Raw genomic sequence first — 17015 nt, 5'->3', positions numbered from 1 at the left:
ATTAGTACAAAGTCACTGGATGGAATCCAAGTTATTGAGGCAGGGGCAGTCCCAGTAAAAACATCTGTTTCAGGGAAATCACATTTTCTCACATTTTCCCAAACAGCAGTTTGTGTGTTCTTCCATACATGTGCGTGCACATGCGCACACACATTTTATACAGTGGCCAGATGTCCTGCTTTACAGAGGGCAGTCCTCTGTTTTGGACAGCTATCAGAGGACAGTCCTCTATTTGAAAGATTCCAGTCCAAGTCTGGTTTAAAGTCCAAGGACCATAAGGAGAGAAAGCCTTGAAGTTGCCCATCAACAGTTAGCACCTGTACAGTGGCCTGAGCAACCACACAGGTCACCAGTTGCCCATCCCTGATACAGATAATACTTCCAAACATACCTCTGTATTGCATTGGCATGTTGTGGCCCTGTCGCTGGAAGGTAAGAAAGGCAGGCAGGCAAACAGCATGAGGATTATATCCTGCAGGAAGGTTACCTCACATTAAAGCTGCAGTAATGGTAGCAAGGTTTTCCACCATTTCCCCTGCCTGTGCACTCCTCTTGCCTACCATCAGCATTTCCTTACAAAGCTTGCAACATCCTTTTGCAGGACTGCAAAATCCTAGCCCCTTCAGAGTCTCATTGTTGCTCCCGTGTCCCACAGCAGGGAGTGGCCGGATAATCTTCTGCCAGTGATTACCAGTTCCTTCCCTTAGAGACTAGCATCTTGTCAGAAGCTCACGCTTCCCTGCTTACACCAGGAGCAGAAGAATGAGCTGCTGCCACCTGGAAAGTTTGGCTCCTGCAGTTTCCTCCTCACAGTTGTTGTTGTTCAGTCGTTCAGTCGTGTCCGACTCTTCGTGACCTCCTGGACCACAGCATGACAGGCCTTCCTGTCCTCCGCTCTCTCCCGAAGCGTGTTCAAGTCCATATTCATTGCATCGGTGATGCTATCTAGCTATCTCATCCTCTGCCGTTCCCGTCTCCCTTTGCTTTCAACCTTTCCCAGCATCAGTGTCTTTTCCAGGGAGTTTTCTCTTCGCATTAGGTAGCCAAAATATTTGAGCTTCAGCTTCAGTATCTGTCCTTCCAATGAGCAGTCAGGGTTGATTTCCTTTAGGATGGACTGATTTGACCTCCTTGCAGTACAGGGGAATCGTAAGAGTCTTCTCCAGCACCACAGTTCAAAAGCATCAATTCTTTGGCGCTCAGCCTTCCATATAGTCCAGCTCTCACAGCCATATGTTGCTACAGGGAAAACCATAGCTTTGATTATACGAACCTTTGTCGGCACGTTGATGTCTCTGCTATGCTGTCTAGGTTTGCACTGTTCTATAAATCAACACATAATGAGTTAGCTAAAGAAGACAAAGGATTTTCCTACCTTAAAAGAAGCACAATAGGCCTGGAGACCCCTTCATGCATCACTGCCTTGTTGTGGCGAACGGGCTTGCGTAACTCAGTGAAGCCATAAGCTATGCCATGCAGGGCCACCCAAGATGGATAGGACATGACAGAGAGTTCTGACAAAATGTGGTCCACTGGAGAAGGAAATGGCAACCCACTCCAGTATTCCTGCCAAGAAAACCCCATGGAACGTATCACAAGGCTAAAAGAGATGATGCCAGAAGATGAGCCCCTCAGGTCAGAAGGTGTCCAATATACTACTGGGGAAGAGCAGAGGGTATTTCCAAGTAGCGCCAGAAAGAGTGAAGCGGCTGGGCCAAAGCTGAAAGGACACTCAGCTGTGGATGTGTCTGGTGGCGAAAAGAAAATCCGATGCTGTAAAGAACAATATTGTTTAGGAACCTGGAATGTAAGATCAATGATTCAAGGTAAGCTGGAGGTGGTCAAACATGAGATGGCAAGATTGAACATCGACATCTTGGGAATCAGCGAACTAAAATGGACAAGCATGGGTGAATTTAATTCAGGTGACCATCATATCTACTACTGTGGGCAAGAATCCCTTAGAAGAAATGGAGTAGAACTCATAGTCAACAAAAGGGTGGGAAAAGCAGTACTGAGGTACAATCTCAAAAACGATAGTATGATCTCAGTACGAATCCAAGGCAAACCATTCAACATCACAATAATTCAAGTCTATGCCCCAACCACTGAGGCTGAAGAAGCTGAAGTTGATTGGTTCTATGAAGACCTACAACACCTACTAGAACACCAGAAAAAGATGTCCTCTTCATCATAAGGGATTGGAATGCTCAAGTAGGAAGTCAAGAAATCACCGGGATAACAGGCAGGCATGGTCTTGGTGTACAAAATGAAGCAGGACAAAGGCTAATAGAGTTTTTCCAAGAGAACACACTAATCATAGCAAACACTCTTTTCCAACAGCACAAGAGGTGACTCTACACATGGACATCACCAGATGGTGAATATTGAAATCAGATTGATTATGTCCTTTGCAGCCAAAGATGGAGAAGCTCTATACAGTCAATACAATACAAGACCTGTAGCTGACTGTGGCTCAGATCATGAGCTTCTTGTTGCAAAATTTCGGCTTAAATTGAAGAACGTAGGGAAAACCACTAAACCATTCAGGTATGACCTAATTCATATCCCTTATGAATATACAGTGGAGGTGAGGAATAGATTTCAGGGATTAGACCTGATAGACAGAGTGCCTGAGGAACTATGGACGGAGGTCCGTAACATCTTTCAGGAGGCAGCAACGAAATCCATCCCAAAGAAAAAGAAATGCAAGAAAGCAAAGTGGCTGTCTGAAAAGGCTTTTCAAGTAGCTGAGGAAAGAAGGGAAGCGAAAAGCAAGGGAGAAAGGGGAAGATATATCCAACTAAATGCAGAATTCCAGAGAATAGCAAGGAGAGACAAGAAGGCCTTCTTAAATGAACAATGCAAAGAAATCGAGGAAAACAACAGAATGGGAAAGACTAGAGATCTCTTCAAGAAAATCGGAGATCAAGGGAACATTTTGTGCAAAGACGAGCATGATAAAGGACAAAGAAGGCAGGGACCTAACAGAAGCAGATGAGATTAAGAACAGGTGGAAAGAATACACAGAAAAACTATACAGGAAAGATCTGAATATCCCTGATAGCCATGATAGTGCAGTCACTGAACTTGAGCCAGACATCCTAGAGAGTGAAATCAAGTGGGCCTTAGGAAGCATTAGTAACAACAAAGCTAGCGGAGATGACAGTATCCCAGCTGAGCTATTTAAAATCCTAAAAGATGATGCTGTTAAAGTGCTGAACTCAATACGCCAACAAATTTAGAACACTCAACAGTGGCCACAAGACTGGAAAAGGTCAGTTTACATTCCAATTCCAAAGAAGGGCAACACCAAAAAGTGTTCAAATTACAGTACAATTGCGCTCATTTCACATGCCAGCAAGGTGATGCTCAAAATCCTTCAAGCTAGGCTTCAGCACTATGTGAACCGAGAACTACTGGAAGTACAAGCTGGGTTTCGAAGAGGCAGAGGAACTAGAGATCAAATCGCCAACTTTCTCTGGATCCTGGAGAAAGCAAGAGAATTCCAGAAAAACATCTATTTCTGCTTCATTGACTACGGTAAAGCCTTTGATTGTGTGGAACACAACAAACTGTGGCAAATTCTGAAAGAGCTGGGAGTACCAGAGCACCTTACCTGTCTCCTGAGAAACCTGTACAAGGGTCAAGAAGCAACAGTGAGAACCAGACATGGAACAGCCAATTGGTTCAAACTTGGGAAAGGAGTACGACAAGGCTGCATATTGTCGCCCTGATTATTTAACTTATATGCAGAGTACATCATGAGAAACGCCGGGTTGGATGAATCACAGGTCGGAATTAAGATTGCCAGGAGAATTATCAACAACCTCAGATACGCAGATGATACCACCCTAATGGCAGAAAGCGGAGAGGATCTCAAGAGCCTCCTGTTGAGGGTGAAAGAGGAGAGTGCAAAAGCTGGTTTGAAACTCAACATTAAAAAACTAAAATCATGGCATCTGGCCCCATCACATCCTGGCATATAGAAGGGGAAGAAATGGAAGCAGTGACAGATTTTATTTTCTTGGGCTCCAAGATCACCACAGACGGTGACTGTAGCCATGAAATTAAAAGACGCTTGCTCCTTGGGAGGAAAGCTATGGCAAACCTAGACAGCATAGTAAGAAGCAGAGACATCACCTTGCCGACAAAGGTCCATATAATCAAAGCTATGGTTTTCCCCGTAGTAATGTTTGGCTGTGAGAGCTGGACTATAAGGAAGGCTGAGCGCCGAAGAATTGATGCTTTCGAACTGTGGTGCTGGAGAAGACTCTTACGAGTCCCCTGGACTGCAAGGAAGTCAAATCAGTCCATCCTAAAGGAAATCAACCCTGAGTGCTCCTTGGAAGGACAGATACTGAAGCTGAAGCTCAAATATTTTGGCCACCTGATGTGAAGAGAAAACTCCCTGGAAAAGACCCTGATGCTTGGAAAGACTGAAGGCAAAAGGAGAAGGGGACGGCAGAGGATGAGATGGCTAGATAGCATCACTGATGCAATGAATATGGACTTGAGCACGCTCCGAGAGAGAGCGCAGGACAGGAAGGCCTGGCGCATGGGGTCACAAAGAGTCAGACGCGACTGAACGACTGAACAACAACAACAACAACAACAAGGCCTGGAGAAGCAGGAGTAAGTGGAAACTCTGCTATAAATAGCCTTGTTATTAATCTTTTTTTCTTTTTACCTTTTCAAGCAAGGAAAGATGCTCACAGTACAAACACTAGGCTTGTATAGTGATAAATAACTATGTGTGTCCAGCTGCTTCCTAAAGCACAGATCAGAAGGAGACCTTTGGTCCATCTAGCCCGGTATTGTCGACACTGACTGGCATCAGCTCTGCAGCGTTTGAGGTAGGATCAGTGGACGCTGGTGGCTCCTATGTCAGTGGGGCAATGAATCTGCTCTGGGTTCCAGTCAGAACTCTAACGGGCTTGTCCAAGGTGCTGATCCCAGTTTGGGGATAGGGTTCAGCACTTTGGTTAGCTCCTTAAGAGTTCTGACTGATTCTGACTGAAACTCAGAGTGGATGCACTGTCCCACTGACATGGGAGCCACCAGCCTCCACTGGGCAGGATTCCTTCCTAGCCCTCCCTGGAGATGCCGGGGATTGAACCTGGGGCCTTCTGTATGCCAAGCAGGTGCTCGGCCACTGAGCTACAGCCCTTTAGCCCTTGAATTGCAACCAGTGACATCATAAGAGGGGCAATTTACTCCAGAACAAAACCACATTTGTCCTCTAGGTGCTTTACCACTGGAGCTAGTTGTTTATTACTATTTCTGCAGGGATGTCTGACTGGAGGTAGAGTGTTTGTATTGTTTGTAGAGTATGCAGACCTATCCGCCAAGGGGACATAGTTGGGTAGAGTGTTCATTTCAGGATTCTTTCTAGCCCTGCCTTGAGATGCTGGAGATTGAACCTGAGACCTGGAACCTGGGCCAAGCACACGCTCTACCCTATGCCCCTCCTTTTACATCTAGGATGGCCTTGTGCCAATCACTCGACTAGCCTTCTACTTAATGCAGGGGAAACCTGTGGCCCTACAGATGTTGCTGGACTACAACTCCCATCATCCCTGACCACCAGCCATGATGGCTGGGGCTTCATGGGAGCTGGAGTCCAACAACATTTGGAGGGTTGCAGGTTTTCCATCCCTGCCTTAACACAAGCATTGGGCCTACCTGAGTAAGGGTGCATAAGATTCACCCCTGCCATTAGTATGAAGGTAGTATGATGCCTCGGGATTGGCCAGGTGGAAACATTAGGAGTGTGCATGCACACATTCTGGCTGACCTTGGTGCTCTGGCATCTGCAGAAAATCTGAGGGAAGGATAGGGGCTTGTCTCTGACTTTGCACTGCACTCCAGTCCAGGGGCATTTGGGGGGTTTCTGTAGCATAGCATGGAGGTCAAGATCAACCTATCTCTCCCAGTTTGAAGGCTCAGGATGTCATTTTTGACGTTATGCTGCATTTTGAAATTTTGAGCATGCAAAATGAAGCATGAAGTCAGAGATGGCAGGGGGAGGGAGAAATGCTAGAGAGGTAAAAGGCAGTCACCATGACGACTATGCCAAGTGAATTTGTGGACTCTTAACTGGGAGCCCAGCCTTCTTTGTCAGGTCAGTAGAAAACCATCTTCTGTTTACTGCACTTTCAGCTCCAGCCTCCAGCTCAAGCCAATCAGGAGCCCTGGGTAGGAAAATACGCATCTAGATATGACTATTGCAGATGCTAACTTAGCCCAGATATGAGATGATTTGATAATGAAGGGCATTATATAAATATTTTAAATGAATGAATGAATGAATGATGTTGGGTGACTGAGCCTCCCCTGTGAAGAAATCCATAGTTTTGGGTATAACAACAGGTCTCTGTGATTTATTGATATATTATTACATTTCTATACCACCCAATAGTGGAAGCTCTCTGATTCAGAGCCAGGTCCTCCCCCCCCAAATTCACTTCCATGCAGGGCTGGTGTCGAAGGCCGGCATGGTTGGCCACCTGCTGAGGGCCCTAACCCCAGCAGGGGGCCTCCTGACAAGAGCCCTCTGGACCTGCTCATGCTCTTCACCATCGTTATTTATTTATTTATTTATTTCATTTCTATACCGCCCAATAGCCGAAGCTCTCTGGGCGGTTCACAAAAACTAAAACCAAACAACACACAATAAAACAATTTAAAATATATAGAACATTAAAACCACAATATAACAATACAACCACAATAAAACCTAGCAGCAGTACAGGAGTTTAAAATACAGATTTAAAACAGCAAAGATAAAAATTTAGAAAGCTAAAATGCCTGGGAAAATAAAAAGGTCTTCACCTGGCGCCGAAAGGAGTACAATGTAGGCACCAGGCGAACCTCACTAGGGAGCTCATTCCAGAGCCGGGGTGCCACAACAGAAAAAGCCCTCCTCCTAGTAGCCACCCGCCTCACTTCCTTTGGCAGGGGCTCACGGAGAAGGGCCGCTGATGATGATCTTAAGGTCCGGGCAGGCACATATGGGAGGAGGCGATCCTTCAGGTAACCTGGCCCCAAGCCATTAAGGGCTTTGAATGTTAACACCAGCACTTTGAATCGGGCCCGGAAATGGACCGGCAGCCAGTGCAGCTGGAAAAGTACTGGCGTAATATGAGCTCGCAGGCCAGTCCCTGTTAACAATCTTGCTGCCCTATTTTGGACCAGCTGAAGTTTCCGGACCGTTTTCAAAGGCAGCCCCACGTATAACGCATTGCAGTAATCCAGACGAGAAGTTATCAGAGCATGGATAACTGTAGCTAGGCTATCTCTGTCCAGATAAGGGCGTAGTTGGTATACCAGCCTAAGCTGATAAAAAGTGCTCCGTGCCACTGAGTTCACCTGTGCCTCAAGTGACAGTTCTGGATCCAAGAGCACCCCCAAACTACGAACCTGATCCTTTAGGGGGAGTGCAACCCCCTCCAGAACAGGTTGAATATCACCTAGCCGTGCAGACGAACCACCCACTAACAGTACCTCCGTCTTGTCTGGATTGAGTTTCAGTTTATTGGCCCTCATCCAGTCCATTACCGTGCCCAGGCACTGGTTCAGAACAGCCACTGCCTCACCTGGTTTTGATGAGAAAGAGAGGTAGAGCTGGGTGTCATCCGCATATTGATGGCACCTCAGCCCACACCTCCGGATAACCTCCCCCAGCGGTTTCATGTAGATGTTAAACAGCATGGGGGATAGAATAGAGCCCTGTGGAACCCCATGGCACAATTGCCATGGCACAGAGCAATAATCCCCCAGCACCACCTTCTGGAATCGGCCATCCAAGTAGGAGCGGAACCACTGTAGTGCAGTGCCTCCAACTCCCAACCCAGACAACCTATCCAGAAGGATACCATGGTCGATGGTATCGAAAGCCGCTGAGAGGTCCAGGAGAATCAACAGGGTCGCACTCCCCCTGTCCCTCTCCCGGCAGAGGTCATCCCACAGGGCGACCAAGGCAGTTTCCATTCCAAAACCAGGCCTGAAGCCCGATTGAAATGGATCTAGATAATCCGTTTCATTCAAGAGTGCCTGGAGCTGTCCTACAACCACCCGCTCAAGCACCTTGCCCAGGAAGGGGATGTTGGCCACTGGCCTATAATTGTTAACATCCTCTGGGTCCAGGTTAGGCTTTTTCAGGAGTGGTCTAATTACTGCCTCTTTTAAAGCGGCAGGCACCACTCCCTCTCTCAAGGAGGAATTTACAACCTCCTGGACTCAGCCGGACAACCCCTCCTTGTTTGATTTAATAAGCCATGAAGGGCAAGGGTCAAGCACACAAGTGGTCGATCAGACTTGGCCAAGCACCTTGTCCGCATCCTCAGGCCTCAGTAACTGAAACTCATCCAATAAAACTGGACCAGACGGTGCTCTGAACGCCTCTACCAATGGAACTGCATTAATGGTGGTGTCCAATTCATGACGAATCTGAGCGACTTTATCCTCAAAGTGCCGTGCAAACTCGTCACAGCGTGCTACCGAGGGTTCCACCATCTCACTCCCTGGCCCAGAATGTAACAGGCCGCGAACCACTCGGAAAAGCTCCGCTGGGCGACACTGAGAAGATGCAATGCTGGTGGAAAAGAACTGCCTCTTTGCCACCCTCACCGCCACAGAGTAGGCTCGATAGTGGGCTCTTACCTGTGTTCGGTCAGACTCAGCACAAGTTTTCCTCCACCTGCGTTCTAGCCGTCTCCCCTCTTGCTTCATTGCCCTCAGCTCAGGTGTATACCAAGGAGCTGGCCGGGCTCTGCTCAGAGGGAGAGGGCGCTTGGGTGCGATCGTGTCAACCGCCCGAGTCATCTCTGCATTCCACAGAGCGACCTGGGCTTCGACAGGAGCACCAGCCATACCAGCAGGAAAATCCCCCAGAGCCCTCTGGAATCCATTGAAATCCATTAATCTCCGGGGGCGGACCATTTTAATAGGTCCCCCACCCTTGCAGAGGGGAAAGGCCACCAGAAGTCTAAACCTCAGCAGGAAGTGATCTGACCCTGACAAAGGGACAGATGTTAATTCCTCTACCTTCAGATCACCATCCTCCTGCCCAGTCGAGAAAACCAGATCAAGTGTGTGTCCTTTTATATGCGTTGGGCCAATGACATGTTGGGACAGCCCCATGGTTGTCATGGCGGCCATGAAGTCCTGAGCCGCCCCGGATACAGCGGCTTCGGCATGGAAGTTGAGATCCCCCAGGACCATCATCCTGGGGGTCCTCAACACCAAGTCCGAGACCACCTCCGTCAGCTCAGGCAGGGAGTCCGATGGGCAGCGGGGTGGGCGGTACACCAACAGAATCCCTAATCTGTCCCGGGTACCCAACACAAGGTACAGACACTCAAGATCTGCACTCGAATGAGCAGGAAGCCTGGAGAGGGAGATTGAATTCCTATAGACCACGGCAACCCCCTCTCCCCGACCCTCAAGTCGGTGTTGGTGCTGCACTGAGTACCCAGGAGGGCACAGCTGGGAGAGAGTGACCCCTCCCAGTTCCCCCACCCAGGTATCAGTAATACATGCCAGGTCAGCCCCCTCATCCACAATCAAATCATGGATGAGGGAGGTCTTATTTTGGGCCGACCTGGCATTCAGCAGCAGCACCACCAGACCCGAGGGCAGACTGGTAAGGCTGCCAGGAACCATCAGGTTGGGGGAAGAACCAGAAGAGGGGACAGCTGTAAGGTGTCTAGCCCCTCTTCTCCTCAGCTGGCCTGTTAATCCCCCAACGCCATACCTCCCCCTGCCCATGACCACAGTTATGGTGGCACCTCCCCCACCCCCTGAGTTGTCCAATAGTCCTCCCAGGCACATATTAAAATATTAAGATATAAAATATACAACAGTTTAAAAGAATATAAAAGAGATAAAAGAGAACAGCAGCAAAGAAGGAGCAGATAGTCCATGTTTGCCCCTTCCCCTGGTCTTTAAAGCTGCTGCCCTCTGCTGCTGCTGCTATTTGCTGCTGGTGTCTCTGGAGAGGCAGGTGGGTAGATCTTGCGACTCCAAGTGCGACGCTAAGTGCCTCTGGCAGCCCCGCCTTAAGTACCTGTGGGCGGGGGCAGAAGCAGGCTCAGGCTCAGGATCACCCAGTGCAGCTGCTGGCTGGTCCTCCTTCCCCAGGCTCCTTCCGAGCAGCCTCTGGCAGCCCCGCCTTAAGTACCTGTGGGCGGGGGCAGAAGCAGGCTCAGGATCACCCGGTGCAGCTGCTGGCTGGTCCTCCTTCCCCAGGCTCCTTCCCGAGCAGCCTCTGGCAGCCCCGCCTTAAGTACCTGTGGGCGGGGGCAGAAGCAGGCTCAGGCTCAGGATCACCCGGTGCAGCTGCTGGCTGGTCCTCCTTCCCCAGGCTCCTTCCGAGCAGCCTCTGGCAGCCCCGCCTTAAGTACCTGTGGGCGGGGGCAGAAGCAGGCTCAGGATCACCCGGTGCAGCTGCTGGCTGGTCCTCCTTCCCCAGGCTCCTTCCCGAGCAGCCTCTGGCAGCCCCGCCTTAAGTACCTGTGGGCGGGGGCAGAAGCAGGCTCAGGCTCAGGATCACCTGGTGCAGCTGCTGGCTGGTCCTCCTTCCCCAGGCTCCTTGTTGAGCAGCTCCTCAACTGCTTGTTGAGCTGCCTCTCCTTCTGGCCCAGGCGTGAAGGAAGAGCAGGAGATACAGCTGTCTACTTACTCACCAGCTCTCTGCCTATCAAGGAACCAAGTGGTAGCATTGATGTGAAAGAGAAGGAGTGGAGTGGCTAGTGGCACTGCTGGTAAGAAGGTAGAGTCACAGAGGGAGGTTTCTTGCCCAGCGGCCCTCTAAAACCTGGAGCCAGCACTGCTTCCATGTACAAAAGTTGGCCATACTGACAGTTGAATCTTCAACATCGGCAATGGGTCAGCATCCTCTACTACTCCGAGGGCAGCCAGCTAGGTTAGAGGTTCTGGACACACCACAAGGCATACAGAGCTCTGTCCTCCCTCACCACTCACCCCCCAGCACCTACCACCTTAGGACGCTTCCTCACCCTGCCCAAATGGTGAGGCCAGCCCTGTGTGTGATCCAAAGTCCTCTCAAAGTCCTTACAGTACCTGGGTGCTATCCTGGGCTGTCATAATGATGGCCATATCTCAGTTAATTACAATTACCATCATGGACCCCAATTCTCTAGTACTGAACATTGCAGGATGACATTTTATACAACAAAATGTCTTGTGGCACCTTAAAGCTTATGCTCCGATAAATCTGTTAGTCTTTTAAGTTTCCACAGTCTTTTTGCCGCAACAAACTAACACGGGTAGAAAATTACAATTTAAATGCTGTGCAGATACAACATTCTACTTGGCAATGGATTTACTGTAGCAGAAATGAACTAAAATTGCTTCCAGATGCAAGGCATCTGAGCTAGGAAAGTGGACTACGCCCTCAACAAGTTAATAGTCTGGGTAGCCACAGCACTGTCAAAGGAGCATTTCTTCCAGCCTCTTGGGCTCCCTGTTTGCGCAGAAGCACTGTTAGGAAAACAGGAGAGGGACAGAGAGAAACAAGGAGCTCTGAGATGAAAGGCAAATAATTATATTGGATTTGGTACCTAATCACATCAAGGCAAATATCTCTGCTCCCAGCTGGAGGAGTCGGTACCAGTCATTGTAGTCCAATAATAGTAAAAACAAATGCAAGGTTCTGGCATTGAAAAGCACTGCTCCATCTGCCAAACAGAAGAGAATACTAATCTTGATCAATATCATACAATGTCATCTTTATAATCTTGCTAATTTCAGTTTCCGTAGAAGAATCCAGGGAAGCCTGCTCAAGGACAAGGCATCCTGAGAAATGCATCATCTGTAAATTAAGTTCAAAGCAATTCCAAACAAAAGGTGAAAAGAAATACCACAAAAATATTCTAGAAATATGGGTAAGAGTCACAGTTCTATATGCAGTTATTTGAACTTGCAAAGGGCTTTATTGTGCTTGCCCCCACAACACCAGGGTCAGTAACAGTTTTCAGCAATTTCCTGCTGCTCTTATACTTAAAACCAGGTACATGTTTTGACCTGTGTTTTCCTTCAAAAATATTTCCATAGATAAAAGACATATCTGAATGTGTATTTCTGTTCTATAGAGCAAGGGTGTGCAACCTGCAGCCCTAGGACTGCATGCGGCCCTTGGCCTAATTTCAAAAGCCCTCTAGATGTGATCAGCTCAGATCCCTGGCAAGAAGGAGAGAGAGACAGAAAAGGGGGTGGCAGAAAGATAAAGCAAAAGGGGCTGACACACCCACTTTTGCTCTGGCCTCACCCACAACTGGCTTCAGCCCCACTTACCGTTGATGTGTGTCCCCCGCCCACAGATTACTCACTACAGAATTTGGCCCTCGACAGAAAAAAGTGGCCCACTCCTGCAATCGTGTCTTTAGCATAATGGTTAATCCAGCGTTAGACCAGATACACAGATTATGTACACATCTCAGACTGCTTTTTTCCTTTCTTTTCTTTTTTACAACCAACGTATTTGTTGAGCAGACAACTGTTTTGCCTCTCAGATCTTGAACCCTTTCAGTTCAGCTTGCCATGCGCTACAATATCACTTCTTCATGTGTTAAAAACTGTGTAGATTACAAAAAAACAGGATGCAAATCAGGAGGCTTCAAGTAAAATGATAAAAAGAAAACAAACAATAGAAGTGAAAGTTTGGTGTTCATAGACAAAGCTTACCGTCTGTGATAGTAGTGAATAGTGCTGTGCCGGAAATGTCTCCCACATTTTTTCCAACCATTCTCATTCAATTTGATAGAAAGGAAATTGCTTTCGAAAAGAAATTCAAAGGAGGAGACATTTTGGAGAAATTCTTATGGGTTGGGCTTGGGGTTCTTGTGCTTACCTTCCTTACGAGGTGGCTGAGGAGTGTGCGTGAGTGTCCCGCCTGTCATTGTACAGTAATCTCTGTGTCAGCCTGTAGCCTCCTCGGCTTCCCACACTTCAGTTAAAGCCATCATGAGGAAGATGTCACGAGGCAATTCCTCCCATGGGGATTTTTCAGTTCAGACAGACAGTGTAGGTGGTCTCAGAGGCTGCAGAGCAGTGGGAAGATGTGCAATAGAGAGAGAGAAAAAACACACAGCACCCTTGGCCACCTCACAGGGATTAGGTAAGCTCAAAAAGACCACCAAACGAAATTCAAAAATCTGCCTCAGAAAAGCAGAAGCCTCAACATAGTTGATGTTGTTGCCACTTGCAGGAGCAGTGCAATAAAACAAAATCCCGTAGGAAAAAAGAAAGAACCTGTGCTACAACTCCTGCCAATAACAAGCCCTATCTGTTAGAAATTGTTGGAGAATTTCTCCTCCCCTAGGATGAAATTGTCCCCGCCCCAATTTCTCTGCCCGCAAATAGGCTGGAGAATTTTGAGAGACCATTTGTGCACAGTTCTAGTACTGAGAAGTTTCTCAATAGAAAGATCAGTCATGGTAGACAAGCTTCCCTGGTGCCCACCACTACTATTCTTAGCTACCAATGTTGCTAATATATTAATAGTAGGATCTACTACTAGCTAGGGATGTATGGATTTTGTTAATTCCATTCCATCTGTTTTTTGCTGATTGTCCGGCATCTTTCATTTGTCTGCTCATTGACAGAATCAGATTGTTTTTAGGGATGCACGAGAATTTTGTTCCTGTTTGCAAATGCGCACTTCACGTGTGCATTAGCATAAGTCCCCCCGAAAAAGTAAAAAAAAGTTTGCAAGTCCATACAACTCAGAAAAAGCTGATTAGCTGCAGAATCCACAGGTCGGATTCATAGAAATCCAAACTCATTTAAAGCTGTTGTGGATTTCTCCAACATCCCTGCTCCCTAGCTCATCAGAGGCAATGAGGAAATTTGTTAGGTGTGGCCAGTAAAGTAACTGTGCACTGTAAAAAAATCTCCAGCTCAAATATTCTATGACAAGACTTCCCAAATCTGACTCCTCCAGATGTTTTGGATTGCAACTCCCATGATCAGTGCCCATTAGCCACACTGGCTGGGGCTGGTGGGAGTTGTAGTTTAAAACATCTGGAGGGACCCAGGTTGGGGAAGGCTGCTGTATGCCATACAGACATTCCTTAGCAGACATGTCAATGCAGAAAGTGTTCCCTTGTGACAGAAATATAGGAAACTACTGTGCTAAAGTATAGAGGCATCAACAGTGGGTAACTGCTTTTCCAGACACACTCTGAAATACAGTGTTGGAGCCTTCACAGCCTGGCCTCCTGTCGCTGGAAGTCATATATTCTGCACCTGAATGGGCTGGATAAGATCTTTCTAATGAAACCTGAGATCTCTCCAAGCTGCTCAGTGAAGGTTTACTGGTATATTCCACTCCTTCCATTTTCAGGAAAGAGACTTGGGTTGGGAGGAAGGTAGACTTCTGTATTCAAATAATTAACACTGTTGGAAAGGGATCTACTTTTATCTGCTTGATCTTTTCCAGCGGAGGTGGCTTGGTCAAGGCATTCATTCCAACTTGGAAAAAGGAGAACCACCCCGAAGCTGGCAGAAATTCATCTATCACATTCTGTGTTATACTGAAGAAAACAGCTGCAAAATTCCAGCTAAGCAGAAATAGTTTGTTTCTTGACTGACATGTTATTATAGGACTCCTGGAATTCTGAAAGCCAGGAGTAGGAGGGCACAAGCCTGTTTGTCTTGGAAACAGTTACAGAAAGTTATGGCATTATGAATGTACTATGTGCTATATTCAGTGTGGCTATTCAGTACTTAAGGTTGCTAGGGTCTTGGCAGATTAGCAATAGATAGGAGACACTTTGTATCATGTGTCTATGTCCAAATGAAATCACAGTAATTTCACTGGAGTTTACCTTGGAGGTAAATATGTCAAGAATCAGAACCAAACTAATCTCCATCTATGCTGCTCATACTAGATTCTTAACTTTGTTTTCCTATCCAGTTTTCCTCCTACCCCATCACCATTTCTTGAATGGACCACCTTCGGTACTTGAAGGACTGCCTTCTCCTGTACTAGCCTGCCTGCACCCTGAGATCATCAGCAGAGGCCTTTTGCACCAGCCTGCCACCTAGGGCAGTTAGACTGGTGAGTACAAGGAAGAGGGCCTTCTCAGTAGTGGCCCTGCACCTCTGAAATCATTTTCCATCAGGGATTCATCAGGTCTTTCTTTGCAGGTATTCAGGAAGGCTATGAAGACCCACTTGTTTTCACTGTGGGCTGCAGGTTTTATTGGTATTATCTTTTTAAAAAGTAGTGTATCTGGACATTTATTTATTGCTTGTCTATTGTATTATGCATCGCTTAGTATTGCTTTTATCTTGTATGCCGTGTTGAGAGGGTCCCACCCTTAAAGGCAGCCCAAACATCATTTTAACCCCACACCATGCTCCTCTTCTCAGTTTCTTCTCCCCTAGAATCATCATATTCTCACTCCCTACCTGCCTCTCTATTTTACCTTACCTTACCTTCACAGCCCACTTACTGTTTGGCTCAGATGAGACTGAGCAGGAGGGAGAGCTCTGCTCCAGTAATGAAATATCCTGCCAGCAGGTGGAAAGAAGCTCCCCTCTTATGCTGGACAGAAACACTGAAAGCACACTAGAGCACTCTGACTTTGAGACACACACACACACAGATGCAGAGGCTGCACTCGGCATCCTCAATCTCCCAACCTTCCCTAGCCAGCCATACTGGCTGGGGAATTCTGGGAGTTATAGGACTTTTTCCTGTCTGAACATGCCTAAGATTGCACCCTAAATGTTGCTTGTTGAAAACTGTGAAGACCCAGCATCTTCACAGCTTAAGTAACCAAGCAGTTGGCATGTGGGGATTATGGGCTAAGGACATGGAAGAAGGTGCAGTGGAAAGCTGGCAGTACAGGCAGGATTCTCTGGCTGATTTTATATATCAGCACTGCAAGGGGCTCAAGGCAAATGGCACGCTCATATTAAAAAGCAGTGTATAGCCATAGGTCTGTGTCTTTAATTCAGCAAGGCACAGCTATTTGTATTTAAAAACAACAACCAGAGGATCTAGCATAGTTTCCAACTCCCCTGCCACATCCCCCTCCCTGCTCTTTTCCTCCTGAAAGGGCCATTCTATTGCATTCGCAGCCTCGGTCACCTCTCCAAATCAAGTAACCCTGAATGCTAATGCCTGTACTGATAATATATTCTGTGTTTGGTTTGTTGCCATGAAATGCTTGGCCAGTGTGAGTATAAAAATAGACTAGCAAGCACCGGGGGAAGAAATAATGAAGGCATCCATCAGGCCTGGCTTAAAGTCATAGGAAAAAAAATAGATAAGTAGCCACACAATTGAAATAAGATTTCTTATTGTTTTGACTGGTGTGAAATATCACCATAAAGCTGTCCTAGAAATCCAGATCCTGCAAATAAACAGCCAATCCTCAGTGTTTCCTGTTGGCTCAAGCCCAATGGAGATGAACAGGGCTTGCTGGGAACCATTAGAGGATTGCAGCCTGATTCAATGGAGCAATGCTTTTTATTCTCCTGTGACAGTCTGATACTTTGAGATGGCTTTGCCAATGTTCATGTAAACCCCTCCATTCGCTTCTCCTGGGCGCGTGTTAAAGTCAAGGGTGCATTCTGTATTATTAATATCCTTCTTGTTATTTTCCAGGTGCTTTGTCTTCTAGCCTTCTGTAATTTCCCTTAGAGACATTCTTTGGCCGAGGCCTGGAATCAGATCCATGTGGAGGTGGCTGCCAAATGCAAATCTCAGCTGCTTTGGAAAGTTTTGCTGATATAGCTACCAATCAGAAAAGGTTTTCAAATCATATAAAACCCAGCAATTAAATGTGTTAATGAAGTGTGACAGCCTCATTAGAGCATCCCTTCTCCTCTGAGGTTTGCCTGGATGTAATGCACCCTCGGAAAGATCTTGTTCATAGATTAAACTGATCCGTCTTACACCACTTTCCCTATGGCTGCTTGATCATCAGGACTATGAACTTTTAACCTGCACATATAACTATGATCTGGTTCAGGAGGGG

At 47.1% G+C, this 17015-nt stretch overlaps 1 long non-coding RNA gene across 2 annotated transcripts; it reads left to right on the top strand.

Annotated features, from left to right (window-relative positions):
• The first annotated feature begins 11407 nt into the window (after positions 1-11407).
• Positions 11408-16787, top strand: LOC146357576 (uncharacterized). 2 transcript variants are annotated; one of them, XR_014790408.1, is made up of 3 exons: positions 11408-11871; positions 14465-15085; positions 16643-16787. It is a non-coding gene; the product is annotated as an uncharacterized LOC146357576 (long non-coding RNA). The 2 variants fall into 2 exon arrangements; XR_014790406.1 differs by having other exon boundaries at positions 11408-11909.
• The last annotated feature ends 228 nt before the right edge of the window (positions 16788-17015 follow it).

Source organism: Heloderma suspectum, chromosome 1 (genome assembly GCF_057233095.1).
Source record: "Heloderma suspectum isolate Gila_16-S chromosome 1, 16-S_ref, whole genome shotgun sequence".
Classification (NCBI taxonomy): Eukaryota; Metazoa; Chordata; class Lepidosauria; order Squamata; family Helodermatidae; genus Heloderma; species Heloderma suspectum.
This window is presented reverse-complemented; position numbering and strand designations above follow the sequence as displayed.